The 22,781-nt window shown below is 45.8% G+C and overlaps 1 protein-coding gene across 2 annotated transcripts in view; it reads right to left on the reverse strand.

Annotated features, from left to right (window-relative positions):
- Positions 1 to 22,781, reverse strand: part of LOC138708718 (ATP-binding cassette sub-family C member 5-like) — a 347,709-nt gene that overhangs the window by 157,673 nt on the left and 167,255 nt on the right. The gene's annotated exons all lie outside the window — the stretch shown is intronic.

Raw genomic sequence — 22,781 nt, forward strand, 5'->3', positions numbered from 1 at the left:
AAGGACAACTCTCTATCCCCGTTCGTCTGGACAGGAGAGGCCGGCAAAATTTCAAAAAATGGTCATTTTGACCTTCCAAAACAGAATTTTTTTTACACAAGGAAAACGAAGCGACTCAGAGGCCCGCCCTTTTAACTGTAGCATCCCCGCAGGTTGCCTAGTAATCACCGCTAATATCCGGCAAATCCGTCGCACTTTTTTCTAACCTCAATTTTTGGGTACCTAAAATATTTCAGTCTCTACTTCCGGAAATAATGGCCATACCGAGGAACGGGATGCGGCCCCGTATTCCCCCTTGACTACCTTCTTACACGATAGCATCAAAATGGCAATCGCGAACACAAACTGATTTTCGAGAAAAAAAGGGGACATTCCGCCGACATTCTAGCCGCCATAACTCCGCAGTGCGTGTAGTAACAACAAAGCCGAAGAGTGCGTTGAATACAGCTCGTCGAACTCTATCTTCAGTATAAAGGACAACTCTCTATCCCCGTTCGTCTGGACAGGAGAGGCCGGCAAAATTTCAAAAAATGGTCATTTTGACCTTCCAAAACAGAATTTTTTTTACACAAGGAAAACGAAGCGACTCAGAGGCCCGCCCTTTTAACTGTAGCATCCCCGCAGGTTGCCTAGTAATCACCGCTAATATCCGGCAAATCCGTCGCACTTTTTTCTAACCTCAATTTTTGGGTACCTAAAATATTTCAGTCTCTACTTCCGGAAATAATGGCCATACCGAGGAACGGGATGCGGCCCCGTATTCCCCCTTGACTACCTTCTTACACGATAGCATCAAAATGGCAATCGCGAACACAAACTGATTTTCGAGAAAAAAAGGGGAAGGGTTTAAACCACCCTTCCGCCGACATTCTAGCCGCCATAACTCCGCAGTGCGTGTAGTAACAACAAAGCCGAAGAGTGCGTTGAATACAGCTCGTCGAACTCTATCTTCAGTATAAAGGACAACTCTCTATCCCCGTTCGTCTGGACAGGAGAGGCCGGCAAAATTTCAAAAAATGGTCATTTTGACCTTCCAAAACAGAATTTTTTTTACACAAGGAAAACGAAGCGACTCAGAGGCCCGCCCTTTTAACTGTAGCATCCCCGCAGGTTGCCTAGTAATCACCGCTAATATCCGGCAAATCCGTCGCACTTTTTTCTAACCTCAATTTTTAGGTACCTAAAATATTTCAGTCTCTACTTCCGGAAATAATGGCCATACCGAGGAACGGGATGCGGCCCCGTATTCCCCCTTGACTACCTTCTTACACGATAGCATCAAAATGGCAATCGCGAACACAAACTGATTTTCGAGAAAAAAAGGGGAAGGGTTTAAACCACCCTTCCGCCGACATTCTAGCCGCCATAACTCCGCAGTGCGTGTAGTAACAACAAAGCCGAAGAGTGCGTTGAATACAGCTCGTCGAACTCTATCTTCAGTATAAAGGACAACTCTCTATCCCCGTTCGTCTGGACAGGAGAGGCCGGCAAAATTTCAAAAAATGGTCATTTTGACCTTCCAAAACAGAATTTTTTTTACACAAGGAAAACGAAGCGACTCAGAGGCCCGCCCTTTTAACTGTAGCATCCCCGCAGGTTGCCTAGTAATCACCGCTAATATCCGGCAAATCCGTCGCACTTTTTTCTAACCTCAATTTTTGGGTACCTAAAATATTTCAGTCTCTACTTCCGGAAATAATGGCCATACCGAGGAACGGGATGCGGCCCCGTATTTCCCCTTGACTACCTTCTTACACGATAGCATCAAAATGGCAATCGCGAACACAAACTGATTTTCGAGAAAAAAAGGGGAAGGGTTTAAACCACCCTTCCGCCGACATTCTAGCCGCCATAACTCCGCAGTGCGTGTAGTAACAACAAAGCCGAAGAGTGCGTTGAATACAGCTCGTCGAACTCTATCTTCAGTATAAAGGACAACTCTCTATCCCCGTTCGTCTGGACAGGAGAGGCCGGCAAAATTTCAAAAAATGGTCATTTTGACCTTCCAAAACAGAATTTTTTTTACACAAGGAAAACGAAGCGACTCAGAGGCCCGCCCTTTTAACTGTAGCATCCCCGCAGGTTGCCTAGTAATCACCGCTAATATCCGGCAAATCCGTCGCACTTTTTTCTAACCTCAATTTTTGGGTACCTAAAATATTTCAGTCTCTACTTCCGGAAATAATGGCCATACCGAGGAACGGGATGCGGCCCCGTATTCCCCCTTGACTACCTTCTTACACGATAGCATCAAAATGGCAATCGCGAACACAAACTGATTTTCGAGAAAAAAAGGGGAAGGGTTTAAACCACCCTTCCGCCGACATTCTAGCCGCCATAACTCCGCAGTGCGTGTAGTAACAACAAAGCCGAAGAGTGCGTTGAATACAGCTCGTCGAACTCTATCTTCAGTATAAAGGACAACTCTCTATCCCCGTTCGTCTGGACAGGAGAGGCCGGCAAAATTAAAAAAAATGGTCATTTTGACCTTCCAAAACAGAATTTTTTTTACACAAGGAAAACGAAGCGACTCAGAGGCCCGCCCTTTTAACTGTAGCATCCCCGCAGGTTGCCTAGTAATCACCGCTAATATCCGGCAAATCCGTCGCACTTTTTTCTAACCTCAATTTTTGGGTACCTAAAATATTTCAGTCTCTACTTCCGGAAATAATGGCCATACCGAGGAACGGGATGCGGCCCCGTATTCCCCCTTGACTACCTTCTTACACGATAGCATCAAAATGGCAATCGCGAACACAAACTGATTTTCGAGAAAAAAAGGGGAAGGGTTTAAACCACCCTTCCGCCGACATTCTAGCCGCCATAACTCCGCAGTGCGTGTAGTAACAACAAAGCCGAAGAGTGCGTTGAATACAGCTCGTCGAACTCTATCTTCAGTATAAAGGACAACTCTCTATCCCCGTTCGTCTGGACAGGAGAGGCCGGCAAAATTTCAAAAAATGGTCATTTTGACCTTCCAAAACAGAATTTTTTTTACACAAGGAAAACGAAGCGACTCAGAGGCCCGCCCTTTTAACTGTAGCATCCCCGCAGGTTGCCTAGTAATCACCGCTAATATCCGGCAAATCCGTCGCACTTTTTTCTAACCTCAATTTTTGGGTACCTAAAATATTTCAGTCTCTACTTCCGGAAATAATGGCCATACCGAGGAACGGGATGCGGCCCCGTATTCCCCCTTGACTACCTTCTTACACGATAGCATCTAAATGGCAATCGCGAACACAAACTGATTTTCGAGAAAAAAAGGGGAAGGGTTTAAACCACCCTTCCGCCGACATTCTAGCCGCCATAACTCCGCAGTGCGTGTAGTAACAACAAAGCCGAAGAGTGCGTTGAATACAGCTCGTCGAACTCTATCTTCAGTATAAAGGACAACTCTCTATCCCCGTTCGTCTGGACAGGAGAGGCCGGCAAAATTTCAAAAAATGGTCATTTTGACCTTCCAAAACAGAATTTTTTTTACACAAGGAAAACGAAGCGACTCAGAGGCCCGCCCTTTTAACTGTAGCATCCCCGCAGGTTGCCTAGTAATCACCGCTAATATCCGGCAAATCCGTCGCACTTTTTTCTAACCTCAATTTTTGGGTACCTAAAATATTTCAGTCTCTACTTCCGGAAATAATGGCCATACCGAGGAACGGGATGCGGCCCCGTATTCCCCCTTGACTACCTTCTTACACGATAGCATCAAAATGGCAATCGCGAACACAAACTGATTTTCGAGAAAAAAAGGGGAAGGGTTTAAACCACCCTTCCGCCGACATTGTAGCCGCCATAACTCCGCAGTGCGTGTAGTAACAACAAAGCCGAAGAGTGCGTTGAATACAGCTCGTCGAACTCTATCTTCAGTATAAAGGACAACTCTCTATCCCCGTTCGTCTGGACAGGAGAGGCCGGCAAAATTTCAAAAAATGGTCATTTTGACCTTCCAAAACAGAATTTTTTTTACACAAGGAAAACGAAGCGACTCAGAGGCCCGCCCTTTTAACTGTAGCATCCCCGCAGGTTGCCTAGTAATCACCGCTAATATCCGGCAAATCCGTCGCACTTTTTTCTAACCTCAATTTTTGGGTACCTAAAATATTTCAGTCTCTACTTCCGGAAATAATGGCCATACCGAGGAACGGGATGCGGCCCCGTATTCCCCCTTGACTACCTTCTTACACGATAGCATCAAAATGGCAATCGCGAACACAAACTGATTTTCGAGAAAAAAAGGGGAAGGGTTTAAACCACCCTTCCGCCGACATTCTAGCCGCCATAACTCCGCAGTGCGTGTAGTAACAACAAAGCCGAAGAGTGCGTTGAATACAGCTCGTCGAACTCTATCTTCAGTATAAAGGACAACTCTCTATCCCCGTTCGTCTGGACAGGAGAGGCCGGCAAAATTTCAAAAAATGGTCATTTTGACCTTCCAAAACAGAATTTTTTTTTACACAAGGAAAACGAAGCGACTCAGAGGCCCGCCCTTTTAACTGTAGCATCCCCGCAGGTTGCCTAGTAATCACCGCTAATATCCGGCAAATCCGTCGCACTTTTTTCTAACCTCAATTTTTGGGTACCTAAAATATTTCAGTCTCTACTTCCGGAAATAATGGCCATACCGAGGAACGGGATGCGGCCCCGTATTCCCCCTTGACTACCTTCTTACACGATAGCATCAAAATGGCAATCGCGAACACAAACTGATTTTCGAGAAAAAAAGGGGAAGGGTTTAAACCACCCTTCCGCCGACATTCTAGCCGCCATAACTCCGCAGTGCGTGTAGTAACAACAAAGCCGAAGAGTGCGTTGAATACAGCTCGTCGAACTCTATCTTCAGTATAAAGGACAACTCTCTATCCCCGTTCGTCTGGACAGGAGAGGCCGGCAAAATTTCAAAAAATGGTCATTTTGACCTTCCAAAACAGAATTTTTTTTACACAAGGAAAACGAAGCGACTCAGAGGCCCGCCCTTTTAACTGTAGCATCCCCGCAGGTTGCCTAGTAATCACCGCTAATATCCGGCAAATCCGTCGCACTTTTTTCTAACCTCAATTTTTGGGTACCTAAAATATTTCAGTCTCTACTTCCGGAAATAATGGCCATACCGAGGAACGGGATGCGGCCCCGTATTCCCCCTTGACTACCTTCTTACACGATAGCATCAAAATGGCAATCGCGAACACAAACTGATTTTCGAGAAAAAAAGGGGAAGGGTTTAAACCACCCTTCCGCCGACATTCTAGCCGCCATAACTCCGCAGTGCGTGTAGTAACAACAAAGCCGAAGAGTGCGTTGAATACAGCTCGTCGAACTCTATCTTCAGTATAAAGGACAACTCTCTATCCCCGTTCGTCTGGACAGGAGAGGCCGGCAAAATTTCAAAAAATGGTCATTTTGACCTTCCAAAACAGAATTTTTTTTACACAAGGAAAACGAAGCGACTCAGAGGCCCGCCCTTTTAACTGTAGCATCCCCGCAGGTTGCCTAGTAATCACCGCTAATATCCGGCAAATCCGTCGCACTTTTTTCTAACCTCAATTTTTGGGTACCTAAAATATTTCAGTCTCTACTTCCGGAAATAATGGCCATACCGAGGAACGGGATGCGGCCCCGTATTCCCCCTTGACTACCTTCTTACACGATAGCATCAAAATGGCAATCGCGAACACAAACTGATTTTCGAGAAAAAAAGGGGAAGGGTTTAAACCACCCTTCCGCCGACATTCTAGCCGCCATAACTCCGCAGTGCGTGTAGTAACAACAAAGCCGAAGAGTGCGTTGAATACAGCTCGTCGAACTCTATCTTCAGTATAAAGGACAACTCTCTATCCCCGTTCGTCTGGACAGGAGAGGCCGGCAAAATTTCAAAAAATGGTCATTTTGACCTTCCAAAACAGAATTTTTTTTACACAAGGAAAACGAAGCGACTCAGAGGCCCGCCCTTTTAACTGTAGCATCCCCGCAGGTTGCCTAGTAATCACCCCTAATATCCGGCAAATCCGTCGCACTTTTTTCTAACCTCAATTTTTGGGTACCTAAAATATTTCAGTCTCTACTTCCGGAAATAATGGCCATACCGAGGAACGGGATGCGGCCCCGTATTCCCCCTTGACTACCTTCTTACACGATAGCATCAAAATGGCAATCGCGAACACAAACTGATTTTCGAGAAAAAAAGGGGACATTCTAGCCGCCATAACTCCGCAGTGCGTGTAGTAACAACAAAGCCGAAGAGTGCGTTGAATACAGCTCGTCGAACTCTATCTTCAGTATAAAGGACAACTCTCTATCCCCGTTCGTCTGGACAGGAGAGGCCGGCAAAATTTCAAAAAATGGTCATTTTGACCTTCCAAAACAGAATTTTTTTTACACAAGGAAAACGAAGCGACTCAGAGGCCCGCCCTTTTAACTGTAGCATCCCCGCAGGTTGCCTAGTAATCACCGCTAATATCCGGCAAATCCGTCGCACTTTTTTCTAACCTCAATTTTTGGGTACCTAAAATATTTCAGTCTCTACTTCCGGAAATAATGGCCATACCGAGGAACGGGATGCGGCCCCGTATTCCCCCTTGACTACCTTCTTACACGATAGCATCAAAATGGCAATCGCGAACACAAACTGATTTTCGAGAAAAAAAGGGGAAGGGTTTAAACCACCCTTCCGCCGACATTCTAGCCGCCATAACTCCGCAGTGCGTGTAGTAACAACAAAGCCGAAGAGTGCGTTGAATACAGCTCGTCGAACTCTATCTTCAGTATAAAGGACAACTCTCTATCCCCGTTCGTCTGGACAGGAGAGGCCGGCAAAATTTCAAAAAATGGTCATTTTGACCTTCCAAAACAGAATTTTTTTTACACAAGGAAAACGAAGCGACTCAGAGGCCCGCCCTTTTAACTGTAGCATCCCCGCAGGTTGCCTAGTAATCACCGCTAATATCCGGCAAATCCGTCGCACTTTTTTCTAACCTCAATTTTTGGGTACCTAAAATATTTCAGTCTCTACTTCCGGAAATAATGGCCATACCGAGGAACGGGATGCGGCCCCGTATTCCCCCTTGACTACCTTCTTACACGATAGCATCAAAATGGCAATCGCGAACACAAACTGATTTTCGAGAAAAAAAGGGGAAGGGTTTAAACCACCCTTCCGCCGACATTCTAGCCGCCATAACTCCGCAGTGCGTGTAGTAACAACAAAGCCGAAGAGTGCGTTGAATACAGCTCGTCGAACTCTATCTTCAGTATAAAGGACAACTCTCTATCCCCGTTCGTCTGGACAGGAGAGGCCGGCAAAATTTCAAAACATGGTCATTTTGACCTTCCAAAACAGAATTTTTTTTACACAAGGAAAACGAAGCGACTCAGAGGCCCGCCCTTTTAACTGTAGCATCCCCGCAGGTTGCCTAGTAATCACCGCTAATATCCGGCAAATCCGTCGCACTTTTTTCTAACCTCAATTTTTGGGTACCTAAAATACTTCAGTCTCTACTTCCGGAAATAATGGCCATACCGAGGAACGGGATGCGGCCCCGTATTCCCCCTTGACTACCTTCTTACACGATAGCATCAAAATGGCAATCGCGAACACAAACTGATTTTCGAGAAAAAAAGGGGAAGGGTTTAAACCACCCTTCCGCCGACATTCTAGCCGCCATAACTCCGCAGTGCGTGTAGTAACAACAAAGCCGAAGAGTGCGTTGAATACAGCTCGTCGAACTCTATCTTCAGTATAAAGGACAACTCTCTATCCCCGTTCGTCTGGACAGGAGAGGCCGGCAAAATTTCAAAAAATGGTCATTTTGACCTTCCAAAACAGAATTTTTTTTACACAAGGAAAACGAAGCGACTCAGAGGCCCGCCCTTTTAACTGTAGCATCCCCGCAGGTTGCCTAGTAATCACCGCTAATATCCGGCAAATCCGTCGCACTTTTTTCTAACCTCAATTTTTGGGTACCTAAAATATTTCAGTCTCTACTTCCGGAAATAATGGCCATACCGAGGAACGGGATGCGGCCCCGTATTCCCCCTTGACTACCTTCTTACACGATAGCATCAAAATGGCAATCGCGAACACAAACTGATTTTCGAGAAAAAAAGGGGAAGGGTTTAAACCACCCTTCCGCCGACATTCTAGCCGCCATAACTCCGCAGTGCGTGTAGTAACAACAAAGCCGAAGAGTGCGTTGAATACAGCTCGTCGAACTCTATCTTCAGTATAAAGGACAACTCTCTATCCCCGTTCGTCTGGACAGGAGAGGCCGGCAAAATTTCAAAAAATGGTCATTTTGACCTTCCAAAACAGAATTTTTTTTACACAAGGAAAACGAAGCGACTCAGAGGCCCGCCCTTTTAACTGTAGCATCCCCGCAGGTTGCCTAGTAATCACCGCTAATATCCGGCAAATCCGTCGCACTTTTTTCTAACCTCAATTTTTGGGTACCTAAAATATTTCAGTCTCTACTTCCGGAAATAATGGCCATACCGAGGAACGGGATGCGGCCCCGTATTCCCCCTTGACTACCTTCTTACACGATAGCATCAAAATGGCAATCGCGAACACAAACTGATTTTCGAGAAAAAAAGGGGAAGGGTTTAAACCACCCTTCCGCCGACATTCTAGCCGCCATAACTCCGCAGTGCGTGTAGTAACAACAAAGCCGAAGAGTGCGTTGAATACAGCTCGTCGAACTCTATCTTCAGTATAAAGGACAACTCTCTATCCCCGTTCGTCTGGACAGGAGAGGCCGGCAAAATTTCAAAAAATGGTCATTTTGACCTTCCAAAACAGAATTTTTTTTACACAAGGAAAACGAAGCGACTCAGAGGCCCGCCCTTTTAACTGTAGCATCCCCGCAGGTTGCCTAGTAATCACCGCTAATATCCGGCAAATCCGTCGCACTTTTTTCTAACCTCAATTTTTGGGTACCTAAAATATTTCAGTCTCTACTTCCGGAAATAATGGCCATACCGAGGAACGGGATGCGGCCCCGTATTCCCCCTTGACTACCTTCTTACACGATAGCATCAAAATGGCAATCGCGAACACAAACTGATTTTCGAGAAAAAAAGGGGAAGGGTTTAAACCACCCTTCCGCCGACATTCTAGCCGCCATAACTCCGCAGTGCGTGTAGTAACAACAAAGCCGAAGAGTGCGTTGAATACAGCTCGTCGAACTCTATCTTCAGTATAAAGGACAACTCTCTATCCCCGTTCGTCTGGACAGGAGAGGCCGGCAAAATTTAAAAAAATGGTCATTTTGACCTTCCAAAACAGAATTTTTTTTACACAAGGAAAACGAAGCGACTCAGAGGCCCGCCCTTTTAACTGTAGCATCCCCGCAGGTTGCCTAGTAATCACCGCTAATATCCGGCAAATCCGTCGCACTTTTTTCTAACCTCAATTTTTGGGTACCTAAAATATTTCAGTCTCTACTTCCGGAAATAATGGCCATACCGAGGAACGGGATGCGGCCCCGTATTCCCCCTTGACTACCTTCTTACACGATAGCATCAAAATGGCAATCGCGAACACAAACTGATTTTCGAGAAAAAAAGGGGAAGGGTTTAAACCACCCTTCCGCCGACATTCTAGCCGCCATAACTCCGCAGTGCGTGTAGTAACAACAAAGCCGAAGAGTGCGTTGAATACAGCTCGTCGAACTCTATCTTCAGTATAAAGGACAACTCTCTATCCCCGTTCGTCTGGACAGGAGAGGCCGGCAAAATTTCAAAAAATGGTCATTTTGACCTTCCAAAACAGAATTTTTTTTACACAAGGAAAACGAAGCGACTCAGAGGCCCGCCCTTTTAACTGTAGCATCCCCGCAGGTTGCCTAGTAATCACCGCTAATATCCGGCAAATCCGTCGCACTTTTTTCTAACCTCAATTTTTGGGTACCTAAAATATTTCAGTCTCTACTTCCGGAAATAATGGCCATACCGAGGAACGGGATGCGGCCCCGTATTCCCCCTTGACTACCTTCTTACACGATAGCATCAAAATGGCAATCGCGAACACAAACTGATTTTCGAGAAAAAAAGGGGAAGGGTTTAAACCACCCTTCCGCCGACATTCTAGCCGCCATAACTCCGCAGTGCGTGTAGTAACAACAAAGCCGAAGAGTGCGTTGAATACAGCTCGTCGAACTCTATCTTCAGTATAAAGGACAACTCTCTATCCCCGTTCGTCTGGACAGGAGAGGCCGGCAAAATTTCAAAAAATGGTCATTTTGACCTTCCAAAACAGAATTTTTTTTACACAAGGAAAACGAAGCGACTCAGAGGCCCGCCCTTTTAACTGTAGCATCCCCGCAGGTTGCCTAGTAATCACCGCTAATATCCGGCAAATCCGTCGCACTTTTTTCTAACCTCAATTTTTGGGTACCTAAAATATTTCAGTCTCTACTTCCGGAAATAATGGCCATACCGAGGAACGGGATGCGGCCCCGTATTCCCCCTTGACTACCTTCTTACACGATAGCATCAAAATGGCAATCGCGAACACAAACTGATTTTCGAGAAAAAAAGGGGAAGGGTTTAAACCACCCTTCCGCCGACATTCTAGCCGCCATAACTCCGCAGTGCGTGTAGTAACAACAAAGCCGAAGAGTGCGTTGAATACAGCTCGTCGAACTCTATCTTCAGTATAAAGGACAACTCTCTATCCCCGTTCGTCTGGACAGGAGAGGCCGGCAAAATTTCAAAAAATGGTCATTTTGACCTTCCAAAACAGAATTTTTTTTACACAAGGAAAACGAAGCGACTCAGAGGCCCGCCCTTTTAACTGTAGCATCCCCGCAGGTTGCCTAGTAATCACCGCTAATATCCGGCAAATCCGTCGCACTTTTTTCTAACCTCAATTTTTGGGTACCTAAAATATTTCAGTCTCTACTTCCGGAAATAATGGCCATACCGAGGAACGGGATGCGGCCCCGTATTCCCCCTTGACTACCTTCTTACACGATAGCATCAAAATGGCAATCGCGAACACAAACTGATTTTCGAGAAAAAAAGGGGAAGGGTTTAAACCACCCTTCCGCCGACATTCTAGCCGCCATAACTCCGCAGTGCGTGTAGTAACAACAAAGCCGAAGAGTGCGTTGAATACAGCTCGTCGAACTCTATCTTCAGTATAAAGGACAACTCTCTATCCCCGTTCGTCTGGACAGGAGAGGCCGGCAAAATTTCAAAAAATGGTCATTTTGACCTTCCAAAACAGAATTTTTTTTACACAAGGAAAACGAAGCGACTCAGAGGCCCGCCCTTTTAACTGTAGCATCCCCGCAGGTTGCCTAGTAATCACCGCTAATATCCGGCAAATCCGTCGCACTTTTTTCTAACCTCAATTTTTGGGTACCTAAAATATTTCAGTCTCTACTTCCGGAAATAATGGCCATACCGAGGAACGGGATGCGGCCCCGTATTCCCCCTTGACTACCTTCTTACACGATAGCATCAAAATGGCAATCGCGAACACAAACTGATTTTCGAGAAAAAAAGGGGAAGGGTTTAAACCACCCTTCCGCCGACATTCTAGCCGCCATAACTCCGCAGTGCGTGTAGTAACAACAAAGCCGAAGAGTGCGTTGAATACAGCTCGTCGAACTCTATCTTCAGTATAAAGGACAACTCTCTATCCCCGTTCGTCTGGACAGGAGAGGCCGGCAAAATTTCAAAAAATGGTCATTTTGACCTTCCAAAACAGAATTTTTTTTTACACAAGGAAAACGAAGCGACTCAGAGGCCCGCCCTTTTAACTGTAGCATCCCCGCAGGTTGCCTAGTAATCACCGCTAATATCCGGCAAATCCGTCGCACTTTTTTCTAACCTCAATTTTTGGGTACCTAAAATATTTCAGTCTCTACTTCCGGAAATAATGGCCATACCGAGGAACGGGATGCGGCCCCGTATTCCCCCTTGACTACCTTCTTACACGATAGCATCAAAATGGCAATCGCGAACACAAACTGATTTTCGAGAAAAAAAGGGGAAGGGTTTAAACCACCCTTCCGCCGACATTCTAGCCGCCATAACTCCGCAGTGCGTGTAGTAACAACAAAGCCGAAGAGTGCGTTGAATACAGCTCGTCGAACTCTATCTTCAGTATAAAGGACAACTCTCTATCCCCGTTCGTCTGGACAGGAGAGGCCGGCAAAATTTCAAAAAATGGTCATTTTGACCTTCCAAAACAGAATTTTTTTTTACACAAGGAAAACGAAGCGACTCAGAGGCCCGCCCTTTTAACTGTAGCATCCCCGCAGGTTGCCTAGTAATCACCGCTAATATCCGGCAAATCCGTCGCACTTTTTTCTAACCTCAATTTTTGGGTACCTAAAATATTTCAGTCTCTACTTCCGGAAATAATGGCCATACCGAGGAACGGGATGCGGCCCCGTATTCCCCCTTGACTACCTTCTTACACGATAGCATCAAAATGGCAATCGCGAACACAAACTGATTTTCGAGAAAAAAAGGGGAAGGGTTTAAACCACCCTTCCGCCGACATTCTAGCCGCCATAACTCCGCAGTGCGTGTAGTAACAACAAAGCCGAAGAGTGCGTTGAATACAGCTCGTCGAACTCTATCTTCAGTATAAAGGACAACTCTCTATCCCCGTTCGTCTGGACAGGAGAGGCCGGCAAAATTTCAAAAAATGGTCATTTTGACCTTCCAAAACAGAATTTTTTTTTACACAAGGAAAACGAAGCGACTCAGAGGCCCGCCCTTTTAACTGTAGCATCCCCGCAGGTTGCCTAGTAATCACCGCTAATATCCGGCAAATCCGTCGCACTTTTTTCTAACCTCAATTTTTGGGTACCTAAAATATTTCAGTCTCTACTTCCGGAAATAATGGCCATACCGAGGAACGGGATGCGGCCCCGTATTCCCTCTTGACTACCTTCTTACACGATAGCATCAAAATGGCAATCGCGAACACAAACTGATTTTCGAGAAAAAAAGGGGAAGGGTTTAAACCACACTTCCGCCGACATTCTAGCCGCCATAACTCCGCAGTGCGTGTAGTAACAACAAAGCCGAAGAGTGCGTTGAATACAGCTCGTCGAACTCTATCTTCAGTATAAAGGACAACTCTCTATCCCCGTTCGTCTGGACAGGAGAGGCCGGCAAAATTTCAAAAAATGGTCATTTTGACCTTCCAAAACAGAATTTTTTTTACACAAGGAAAACGAAGCGACTCAGAGGCCCGCCCTTTTAACTGTAGCATCCCCGCAGGTTGCCTAGTAATCACCGCTAATATCCGGCAAATCCGTCGCACTTTTTTCTAACCTCAATTTTTGGGTACCTAAAATATTTCAGTCTCTACTTCCGCCGACATTCTAGCCGCCATAACTCCGCAGTGCGTGTAGTAACAACAAAGCCGAAGAGTGCGTTGAATACAGCTCGTCGAACTCTATCTTCAGTATAAAGGACAACTCTCTATCCCCGTTCGTCTGGACAGGAGAGGCCGGCAAAATTTCAAAAAATGGTCATTTTGACCTTCCAAAACAGAATTTTTTTTACACAAGGAAAACGAAGCGACTCAGAGGCCCGCCCTTTTAACTGTAGCATCCCCGCAGGTTGCCTAGTAATCACCGCTAATATCCGGCAAATCCGTCGCACTTTTTTCTAACCTCAATTTTTGGGTACCTAAAATATTTCAGTCTCTACTTCCGGAAATAATGGCCATACCGAGGAACGGGATGCGGCCCCGTATTCCCCCTTGACTACCTTCTTACACGATAGCATCAAAATGGCAATCGCGAACACAAACTGATTTTCGAGAAAAAAAGGGGAAGGGTTTAAACCACCCTTCCGCCGACATTCTAGCCGCCATAACTCCGCAGTGCGTGTAGTAACAACAAAGCCGAAGAGTGCGTTGAATACAGCTCGTCGAACTCTATCTTCAGTATAAAGGACAACTCTCTATCCCCGTTCGTCTGGACAGGAGAGGCCGGCAAAATTTCAAAAAATGGTCATTTTGACCTTTCCAAAACAGAATTTTTTTTACACAAGGAAAACGAAGCGACTCAGAGGCCCGCCCTTTTAACTGTAGCATCCCCGCAGGTTGCCTAGTAATCACCGCTAATATCCGGCAAATCCGTCGCACTTTTTTCTAACCTCAATTTTTGGGTACCTAAAATATTTCAGTCCCTACTTCCGGAAATAATGGCCATACCGAGGAACGGGATGCGGCCCCGTATTCCCCCTTGACTACCTTCTTACACGATAGCATCAAAATGGCAATCGCGAACACAAACTGATTTTCGAGAAAAAAAGGGGAAGGGTTTAAACCACCCTTCCGCCGACATTCTAGCCGCCATAACTCCGCAGTGCGTGTAGTAACAACAAAGCCGAAGAGTGCGTTGAATACAGCTCGTCGAACTCTATCTTCAGTATAAAGGACAACTCTCTATCCCCGTTCGTCTGGACAGGAGAGGCCGGCAAAATTTCAAAAAATGGTCATTTTGACCTTCCAAAACAGAATTTTTTTTACACAAGGAAAAAGAAGCGACTCAGAGGCCCGCCCTTTTAACTGTAGCATCCCCGCAGGTTGCCTAGTAATCACCGCTAATATCCGGCAAATCCGTCGCACTTTTTTCTAACCTCAATTTTTGGGTACCTAAAATATTTCAGTCTCTACTTCCGGAAATAATGGCCATACCGAGGAACGGGATGCGGCCCCGTATTCCCCCTTGACTACCTTCTTACACGATAGCATCAAAATGGCAATCGCGAACACAAACTGATTTTCGAGAAAAAAAGGGGAAGGGTTTAAACCACCCTTCCGCCGACATTCTAGCCGCCATAACTCCGCAGTGCGTGTAGTAACAACAAAGCCGAAGAGTGCGTTGAATACAGCTCGTCGAACTCTATCTTCAGTATAAAGGACAACTCTCTATCCCCGTTCGTCTGGACAGGAGAGGCCGGCAAAATTTCAAAAAATGGTCATTTTGACCTTCCAAAACAGAATTTTTTTTACACAAGGAAAACGAAGCGACTCAGAGGCCCGCCCTTTTAACTGTAGCATCCCCGCAGGTTGCCTAGTAATCACCGCTAATATCCGGCAAATCCGTCGCACTTTTTTCTAACCTCAATTTTTGGGTACCTAAAATATTTCAGTCTCTACTTCCGGAAATAATGGCCATACCGAGGAACGGGATGCGGCCCCGTATTCCCCCTTGACTACCTTCTTACACGATAGCATCAAAATGGCAATCGCGAACACAAACTGATTTTCGAGAAAAAAAGGGGAAGGGTTTAAACCACCCTTCCGCCGACATTCTAGCCGCCATAACTCCGCAGTGCGTGTAGTAACAACAAAGCCGAAGAGTGCGTTGAATACAGCTCGTCGAACTCTATCTTCAGTATAAAGGACAACTCTCTATCCCCGTTCGTCTGGACAGGAGAGGCCGGCAAAATTTCAAAAAATGGTCATTTTGACCTTCCAAAACAGAATTTTTTTTACACAAGGAAAACGAAGCGACTCAGAGGCCCGCCCTTTTAACTGTAGCATCCCCGCAGGTTGCCTAGTAATCACCGCTAATATCCGGCAAATCCGTCGCACTTTTTTCTAACCTCAATTTTTGGGTACCTAAAATATTTCAGTCTCTACTTCCGGAAATAATGGCCATACCGAGGAACGGGATGCGGCCCCGTATTCCCCCTTGACTACCTTCTTACACGATAGCATCAAAATGGCAATCGCGAACACAAACTGATTTTCGAGAAAAAAAGGGGAAGGGTTTAAACCACCCTTCCGCCGACATTCTAGCCGCCATAACTCCGCAGTGCGTGTAGTAACAACAAAGCCGAAGAGTGCGTTGAATACAGCTCGTCGAACTCTATCTTCAGTATAAAGGACAACTCTCTATCCCCGTTCGTCTGGACAGGAGAGGCCGGCAAAATTTAAAAAAATGGTCATTTTGACCTTCCAAAACAGAATTTTTTTTACACAAGGAAAACGAAGCGACTCAGAGGCCCGCCCTTTTAACTGTAGCATCCCCGCAGGTTGCCTAGTAATCACCGCTAATATCCGGCAAATCCGTCGCACTTTTTTCTAACCTCAATTTTTGGGTACCTAAAATATTTCAGTCTCTACTTCCGGAAATAATGGCCATACCGAGGAACGGGATGCGGCCCCGTATTCCCCCTTGACTACCTTCTTACACGATAGCATCAAAATGGCAATCGCGAACACAAACTGATTTTCGAGAAAAAAAGGGGAAGGGTTTAAACCACCCTTCCGCCGACATTCTAGCCGCCATAACTCCGCAGTGCGTGTAGTAACAACAAAGCCGAAGAGTGCGTTGAATACAGCTCGTCGAACTCTATCTTCAGTATAAAGGACAACTCTCTATCCCCGTTCGTCTGGACAGGAGAGGCCGGCAAAATTAAAAAAAATGGTCATTTTGACCTTCCAAAACAGAATTTTTTTTACACAAGGAAAACGAAGCGACTCAGAGGCCCGCCCTTTTAACTGTAGCATCCCCGCAGGTTGCCTAGTAATCACCGCTAATATCCGGCAAATCCGTCGCACTTTTTTCTAACCTCAATTTTTGGGTACCTAAAATATTTCAGTCTCTACTTCCGGAAATAATGGCCATACCGAGGAACGGGATGCGGCCCCGTATTCCCCCTTGACTACCTTCTTACACGATAGCATCAAAATGGCAATCGCGAACACAAACTGATTTTCGAGAAAAAAAGGGGAAGGGTTTAAACCACCCTTCCGCCGACATTCTAGCCGCCATAACTCCGCAGTGCGTGTAGTAACAACAAAGCCGAAGAGTGCGTTGAATACAGCTCGTCGAACTCTATCTTCAGTATAAAGGACAACTCTCTATCCCCGTTCGTCTGGACAGGAGAGGCCGGCAAAATTTCAAAAAATGGTCATTTTGACCTTCCAAAACAGAATTTTTTTTACACAAGGAAAACGAAGCGACTCAGAGGCCCGCCCTTTTAACTGTAGCATCCCCGCAGGTTGCCTAGTAATCACCGCTAATATCCGGCAAATCCGTCGCACTTTTTTCTAACCTCAATTTTTGGGTACCTAAAATATTTCAGTCTCTACTTCCGGAAATAATGGCCATACCGAGGAACGGGATGCGGCCCCGTATTCCCCCTTGACTACCTTCTTACACGATAGCATCAAAATGGCAATCGCGAACACAAACTGATTTTCGAGAAAAAAAGGGGAAGGGTTTAAACCACCCTTCCGCCGACATTCTAGCCGCCATAACTCCGCAGTGCGTGTAGTAACAACAAAGCCGAAGAGTGCGTTGAATACAGCTCGTCGAACTCTATCTTCAGTATAAAGGACAACTCTCTATCCCCGTTCGTCTGGACAGGAGAGGCCGGCAAAATTTCAAAAAATGGTCATTTTGACCTTCCAAAACAGAATTTTTTTTACACAAGGAAAACGAAGCGACTCAGAGGCCCGCCCTTTTAACTGTAGCATCCCCGCAGGTTGCCTAGTAATCACCGCTAATATCCGGCAAATCCGTCGCACTTTTTTCTAACCTCAATTTTTGGGTACCTAAAATATTTCAGTCTCTACTTCCGGAAATAATGGCCATACCGAGGAACGGGATGCGGCCCCGTATTCCCCCTTGACTACCTTCTTACACGATAGCATCAAAATGGCAATCGCGAACACAAACTGATTTTCGAGAAAAAAAGGGGAAGGGTTTAAACCACCCTTCCGCCGACATTCTAGCCGCCATAACTCCGCAGTGCGTGTAGTAACAACAAAGCCGAAGAGTGCGTTGAATACAGCTCGTCGAACTCTATCTTCAGTATAAAGGACAACTCTCTATCCCCGTTCGTCTGGACAGGAGAGGCCGGCAAAATTTCAAAAAATGGTCATTTTGACCTTCCAAAACAGAATTTTTTTTACACAAGGAAAACGAAGCGAACCAGAGGCCCGCCCTTTTAACTGTAGCATCCCCGCAGGTTGCCTAGTAATCACCGCTAATATCCGGCAAATCCGTCGCACTTTTTTCTAACCTCAATTTTTGGGTACCTAAAATATTTCAGTCTCTACTTCCGGAAATAATGGCCATACCGAGGAACGGGATGCGGCCCCGTATTCCCCCTTGACTACCTTCTTACACGATAGCATCAAAATGGCAATCGCGAACACAAACTGATTTTCGAGAAAAAAAGGGGAAGGGTTTAAACCACCCTTCCGCCGACATTCTAGCCGCCATAACTCCGCAGTGCGTGTAGTAACAACAAAGCCGAAGAGTGCGTTGAATACAGCTCGTCGAACTCTATCTTCAGTATAAAGGACAACTCTCTATCCCCGTTCGTCTGGACAGGAGAGGCCGGCAAAATTTCAAAAAATGGTCATTTTGACCTTCCAAAACAGAATTTTTTTTTTACACAAGGAAAACGAAGCGACTCAGAGGCCCGCCCTTTTAACTGTAGCATCCCCGCAGGTTGCCTAGTAATCACCGCTAATATCCGGCAAATCCGTCGCACTTTTTTCTAACCTCAATTTTTGGGTACCTAAAATATTTCAGTCTCTACTTCCGGAAATAATGGCCATACCGAGGAACGGGATGCGGCCCCGTATTCCCCCTTGACTACCTTCTTACACGATAGCATCAAAATGGCAATCGCGAACACAAACTGATTTTCGAGAAAAAAAGGGGAAGGGTTTAAACCACCCTTCCGCCGACATTCTAGCCGCCATAACTCCGCAGTGCGTGTAGTAACAACAAAGCCGAAGAGTGCGTTGAATACAGCTCGTCGAACTCTATCTTCAGTATAAAGGACAACTCTCTATCCCCGTTCGTCTGGACAGGAGAGGCCGGCAAAATTTCAAAAAATGGTCATTTTGACCTTCCAAAACAGAATTTTTTTTTACACAAGGAAAACGAAGCGACTCAGAGGCCCGCCCTTTTAACTGTAGCATCCCCGCAGGTTGCCTAGTAATCACCGCTAATATCCGGCAAATCCGTCGCACTTTTTTCTAACCTCAATTTTTGGGTACCTAAAATATTTCAGTCTCTACTTCCGGAAATAATGGCCATACCGAGGAACGGGATGCGGCCCCGTATTCCCCCTTGACTACCTTCTTACACGATAGCATCAAAATGGCAATCGCGAACACAAACTGATTTTCGAGAAAAAAAGGGGAAGGGTTTAAACCACCCTTCCGCCGACATTCTAGCCGCCATAACTCCGCAGTGCGTGTAGTAACAACAAAGCCGAAGAGTGCGTTGAATACAGCTCGTCGAACTCTATCTTCAGTATAAAGGACAACTCTCTATCCCCGTTCGTCTGGACAGGAGAGGCCGGCAAAATTTAAAAAAATGGTCATTTTGACCTTCCAAAACAGAATTTTTTTTACACAAGGAAAACGAAGCGACTCAGAGGCCCGCCCTTTTAACTGTAGCATCCCCGCAGGTTGCCTAGTAATCACCGCTAATATCCGGCAAATCCGTCGCACTTTTTTCTAACCTCAATTTTTGGGTACCTAAAATATTTCAGTCTCTACTTCCGGAAATAATGGCCATACCGAGGAACGGGATGCGGCCCCGTATTCCCCCTTGACTACCTTCTTACACGATAGCATCAAAATGGCAATCGCGAACACAAACTGATTTTCGAGAAAAAAAGGGGAAGGGTTTAAACCACCCTTCCGCCGACATTCTAGCCGCCATAACTCCGCAGTGCGTGTAGTAACAACAAAGCCGAAGAGTGCGTTGAATACAGCTCGTCGAACTCTATCTTCAGTATAAAGGACAACTCTCTATCCCCGTTCGTCTGGACAGGAGAGGCCGGCAAAATTTCAAAAAATGGTCATTTTGACCTTCCAAAACAGAATTTTTTTTACACAAGGAAAACGAAGCGACTCAGAGGCCCGCCCTTTTAACTGTAGCATCCCCGCAGGTTGCCTAGTAATCACCGCTAATATCCGGCAAATCCGTCGCACTTTTTTCTAACCTCAATTTTTGGGTACCTAAAATATTTCAGTCTCTACTTCCGGAAATAATGGCCATACCGAGGAACGGGATGCGGCCCCGTATTCCCCCTTGACTACCTTCTTACACGATAGCATCAAAATGGCAATCGCGAACACAAACTGATTTTCGAGAAAAAAAGGGGAAGGGTTTAAACCACCCTTCCGCCGACATTCTAGCCGCCATAACTCCGCAGTGCGTGTAGTAACAACAAAGCCGAAGAGTGCGTTGAATACAGCTCGTCGAACTCTATCTTCAGTATAAAGGACAACTCTCTATCCCCGTTCGTCTGGACAGGAGAGGCCGGCAAAATTTCAAAAAATGGTCATTTTGACCTTCCAAAACAGAATTTTTTTTACACAAGGAAAACGAAGCGAACCAGAGGCCCGCCCTTTTAACTGTAGCATCCCCGCAGGTTGCCTAGTAATCACCGCTAATATCCGGCAAATCCGTCGCACTTTTTTCTAACCTCAATTTTTGGGTACCTAAAATATTTCAGTCTCTACTTCCGGAAATAATGGCCATACCGAGGAACGGGATGCGGCCCCGTATTCCCCCTTGACTACCTTCTTACACGATAGCATCAAAATGGCAATCGCGAACACAAACTGATTTTCGAGAAAAAAAGGGGAAGGGTTTAAACCACCCTTCCGCCGACATTCTAGCCGCCATAACTCCGCAGTGCGTGTAGTAACAACAAAGCCGAAGAGTGCGTTGAATACAGCTCGTCGAACTCTATCTTCAGTATAAAGGACAACTCTCTATCCCCGTTCGTCTGGACAGGAGAGGCCGGCAAAATTTAAAAAAATGGTCATTTTGACCTTCCAAAACAGAATTTTTTTTTTACACAAGGAAAACGAAGCGACTCAGAGGCCCGCCCTTTTAACTGTAGCATCCCCGCAGGTTGCCTAGTAATCACCGCTAATATCCGGCAAATCCGTCGCACTTTTTTCTAACCTCAATTTTTGGGTACCTAAAATATTTCAGTCTCTACTTCCGGAAATAATGGCCATACCGAGGAACGGGATGCGGCCCCGTATTCCCCCTTGACTACCTTCTTACACGATAGCATCAAAATGGCAATCGCGAACACAAACTGATTTTCGAGAAAAAAAGGGGAAGGGTTTAAACCACCCTTCCGCCGACATTCTAGCCGCCATAACTCCGCAGTGCGTGTAGTAACAACAAAGCCGAAGAGTGCGTTGAATACAGCTCGTCGAACTCTATCTTCAGTATAAAGGACAACTCTCTATCCCCGTTCGTCTGGACAGGAGAGGCCGGCAAAATTTCAAAAAATGGTCATTTTGACCTTCCAAAACAGAATTTTTTTTTACACAAGGAAAACGAAGCGACTCAGAGGCCCGCCCTTTTAACTGTAGCATCCCCGCAGGTTGCCTAGTAATCACCGCTAATATCCGGCAAATCCGTCGCACTTTTTTCTAACCTCAATTTTTGGGTACCTAAAATATTTCAGTCTCTACTTCCGGAAATAATGGCCATACCGAGGAACGGGATGCGGCCCCGTATTCCCCCTTGACTACCTTCTTACACGATAGCATCAAAATGGCAATCGCGAACACAAACTGATTTTCGAGAAAAAAAGGGGAAGGGTTTAAACCACCCTTCCGCCGACATTCTAGCCGCCATAACTCCGCAGTGCGTGTAGTAACAACAAAGCCGAAGAGTGCGTTGAATACAGCTCGTCGAACTCTATCTTCAGTATAAAGGACAACTCTCTATCCCCGTTCGTCTGGACAGGAGAGGCCGGCAAAATTTCAAAAAATGGTCATTTTGACCTTCCAAAACAGAATTTTTTTTACACAAGGAAAACGAAGCGAACCAGAGGCCCGCCCTTTTAACTGTAGCATCCCCGCAGGTTGCCTAGTAATCACCGCTAATATCCGGCAAATCCGTCGCACTTTTTTCTAACCTCAATTTTTGGGTACCTAAAATATTTCAGTCTCTACTTCCGGAAATAATGGCCATACCGAGGAACGGGATGCGGCCCCGTATTCCCCCTTGACTACCTTCTTACACGATAGCATCAAAATGGCAATCGCGAACACAAACTGATTTTCGAGAAAAAAAGGGGAAGGGTTTAAACCACCCTTCCGCCGACATTCTAGCCGCCATAACTCCGCAGTGCGTGTAGTAACAACAAAGCCGAAGAGTGCGTTGAATACAGCTCGTCGAACTCTATCTTCAGTATAAAGGACAACTCTCTATCCCCGTTCGTCTGGACAGGAGAGGCCGGCAAAATTTCAAAAAATGGTCATTTTGACCTTCCAAAACAGAATTTTTTTTACACAAGGAAAACGAAGCGACTCAGAGGCCCGCCCTTTTAACTGTAGCATCCCCGCAGGTTGCCTAGTAATCACCGCTAATATCCGGCAAATCCGTCGCACTTTTTTCTAACCTCAATTTTTGGGTACCTAAAATATTTCAGTCTCTACTTCCGGAAATAATGGCCATACCGAGGAACGGGATGCGGCCCCGTATTCCCCCTTGACTACCTTCTTACACGATAGCATCAAAATGGCAATCGCGAACACAAACTGATTTTCGAGAAAAAAAGGGGAAGGGTTTAAACCACCCTTCCGCCGACATTCTAGCCGCCATAACTCCGCAGTGCGTGTAGTAACAACAAAGCCGAAGAGTGCGTTGAATACAGCTCGTCGAACTCTATCTTCAGTATAAAGGACAACTCTCTATCCCCGTTCGTCTGGACAGGAGAGGCCGGCAAAATTTCAAAAAATGGTCATTTTGACCTTCCAAAACAGAATTTTTTTTACACAAGGAAAACGA

This window comes from Periplaneta americana, chromosome 11 (genome assembly GCF_040183065.1).
Source record: "Periplaneta americana isolate PAMFEO1 chromosome 11, P.americana_PAMFEO1_priV1, whole genome shotgun sequence".
Lineage (NCBI taxonomy): Eukaryota > Metazoa > Arthropoda > Insecta > Blattodea > Blattidae > Periplaneta > Periplaneta americana.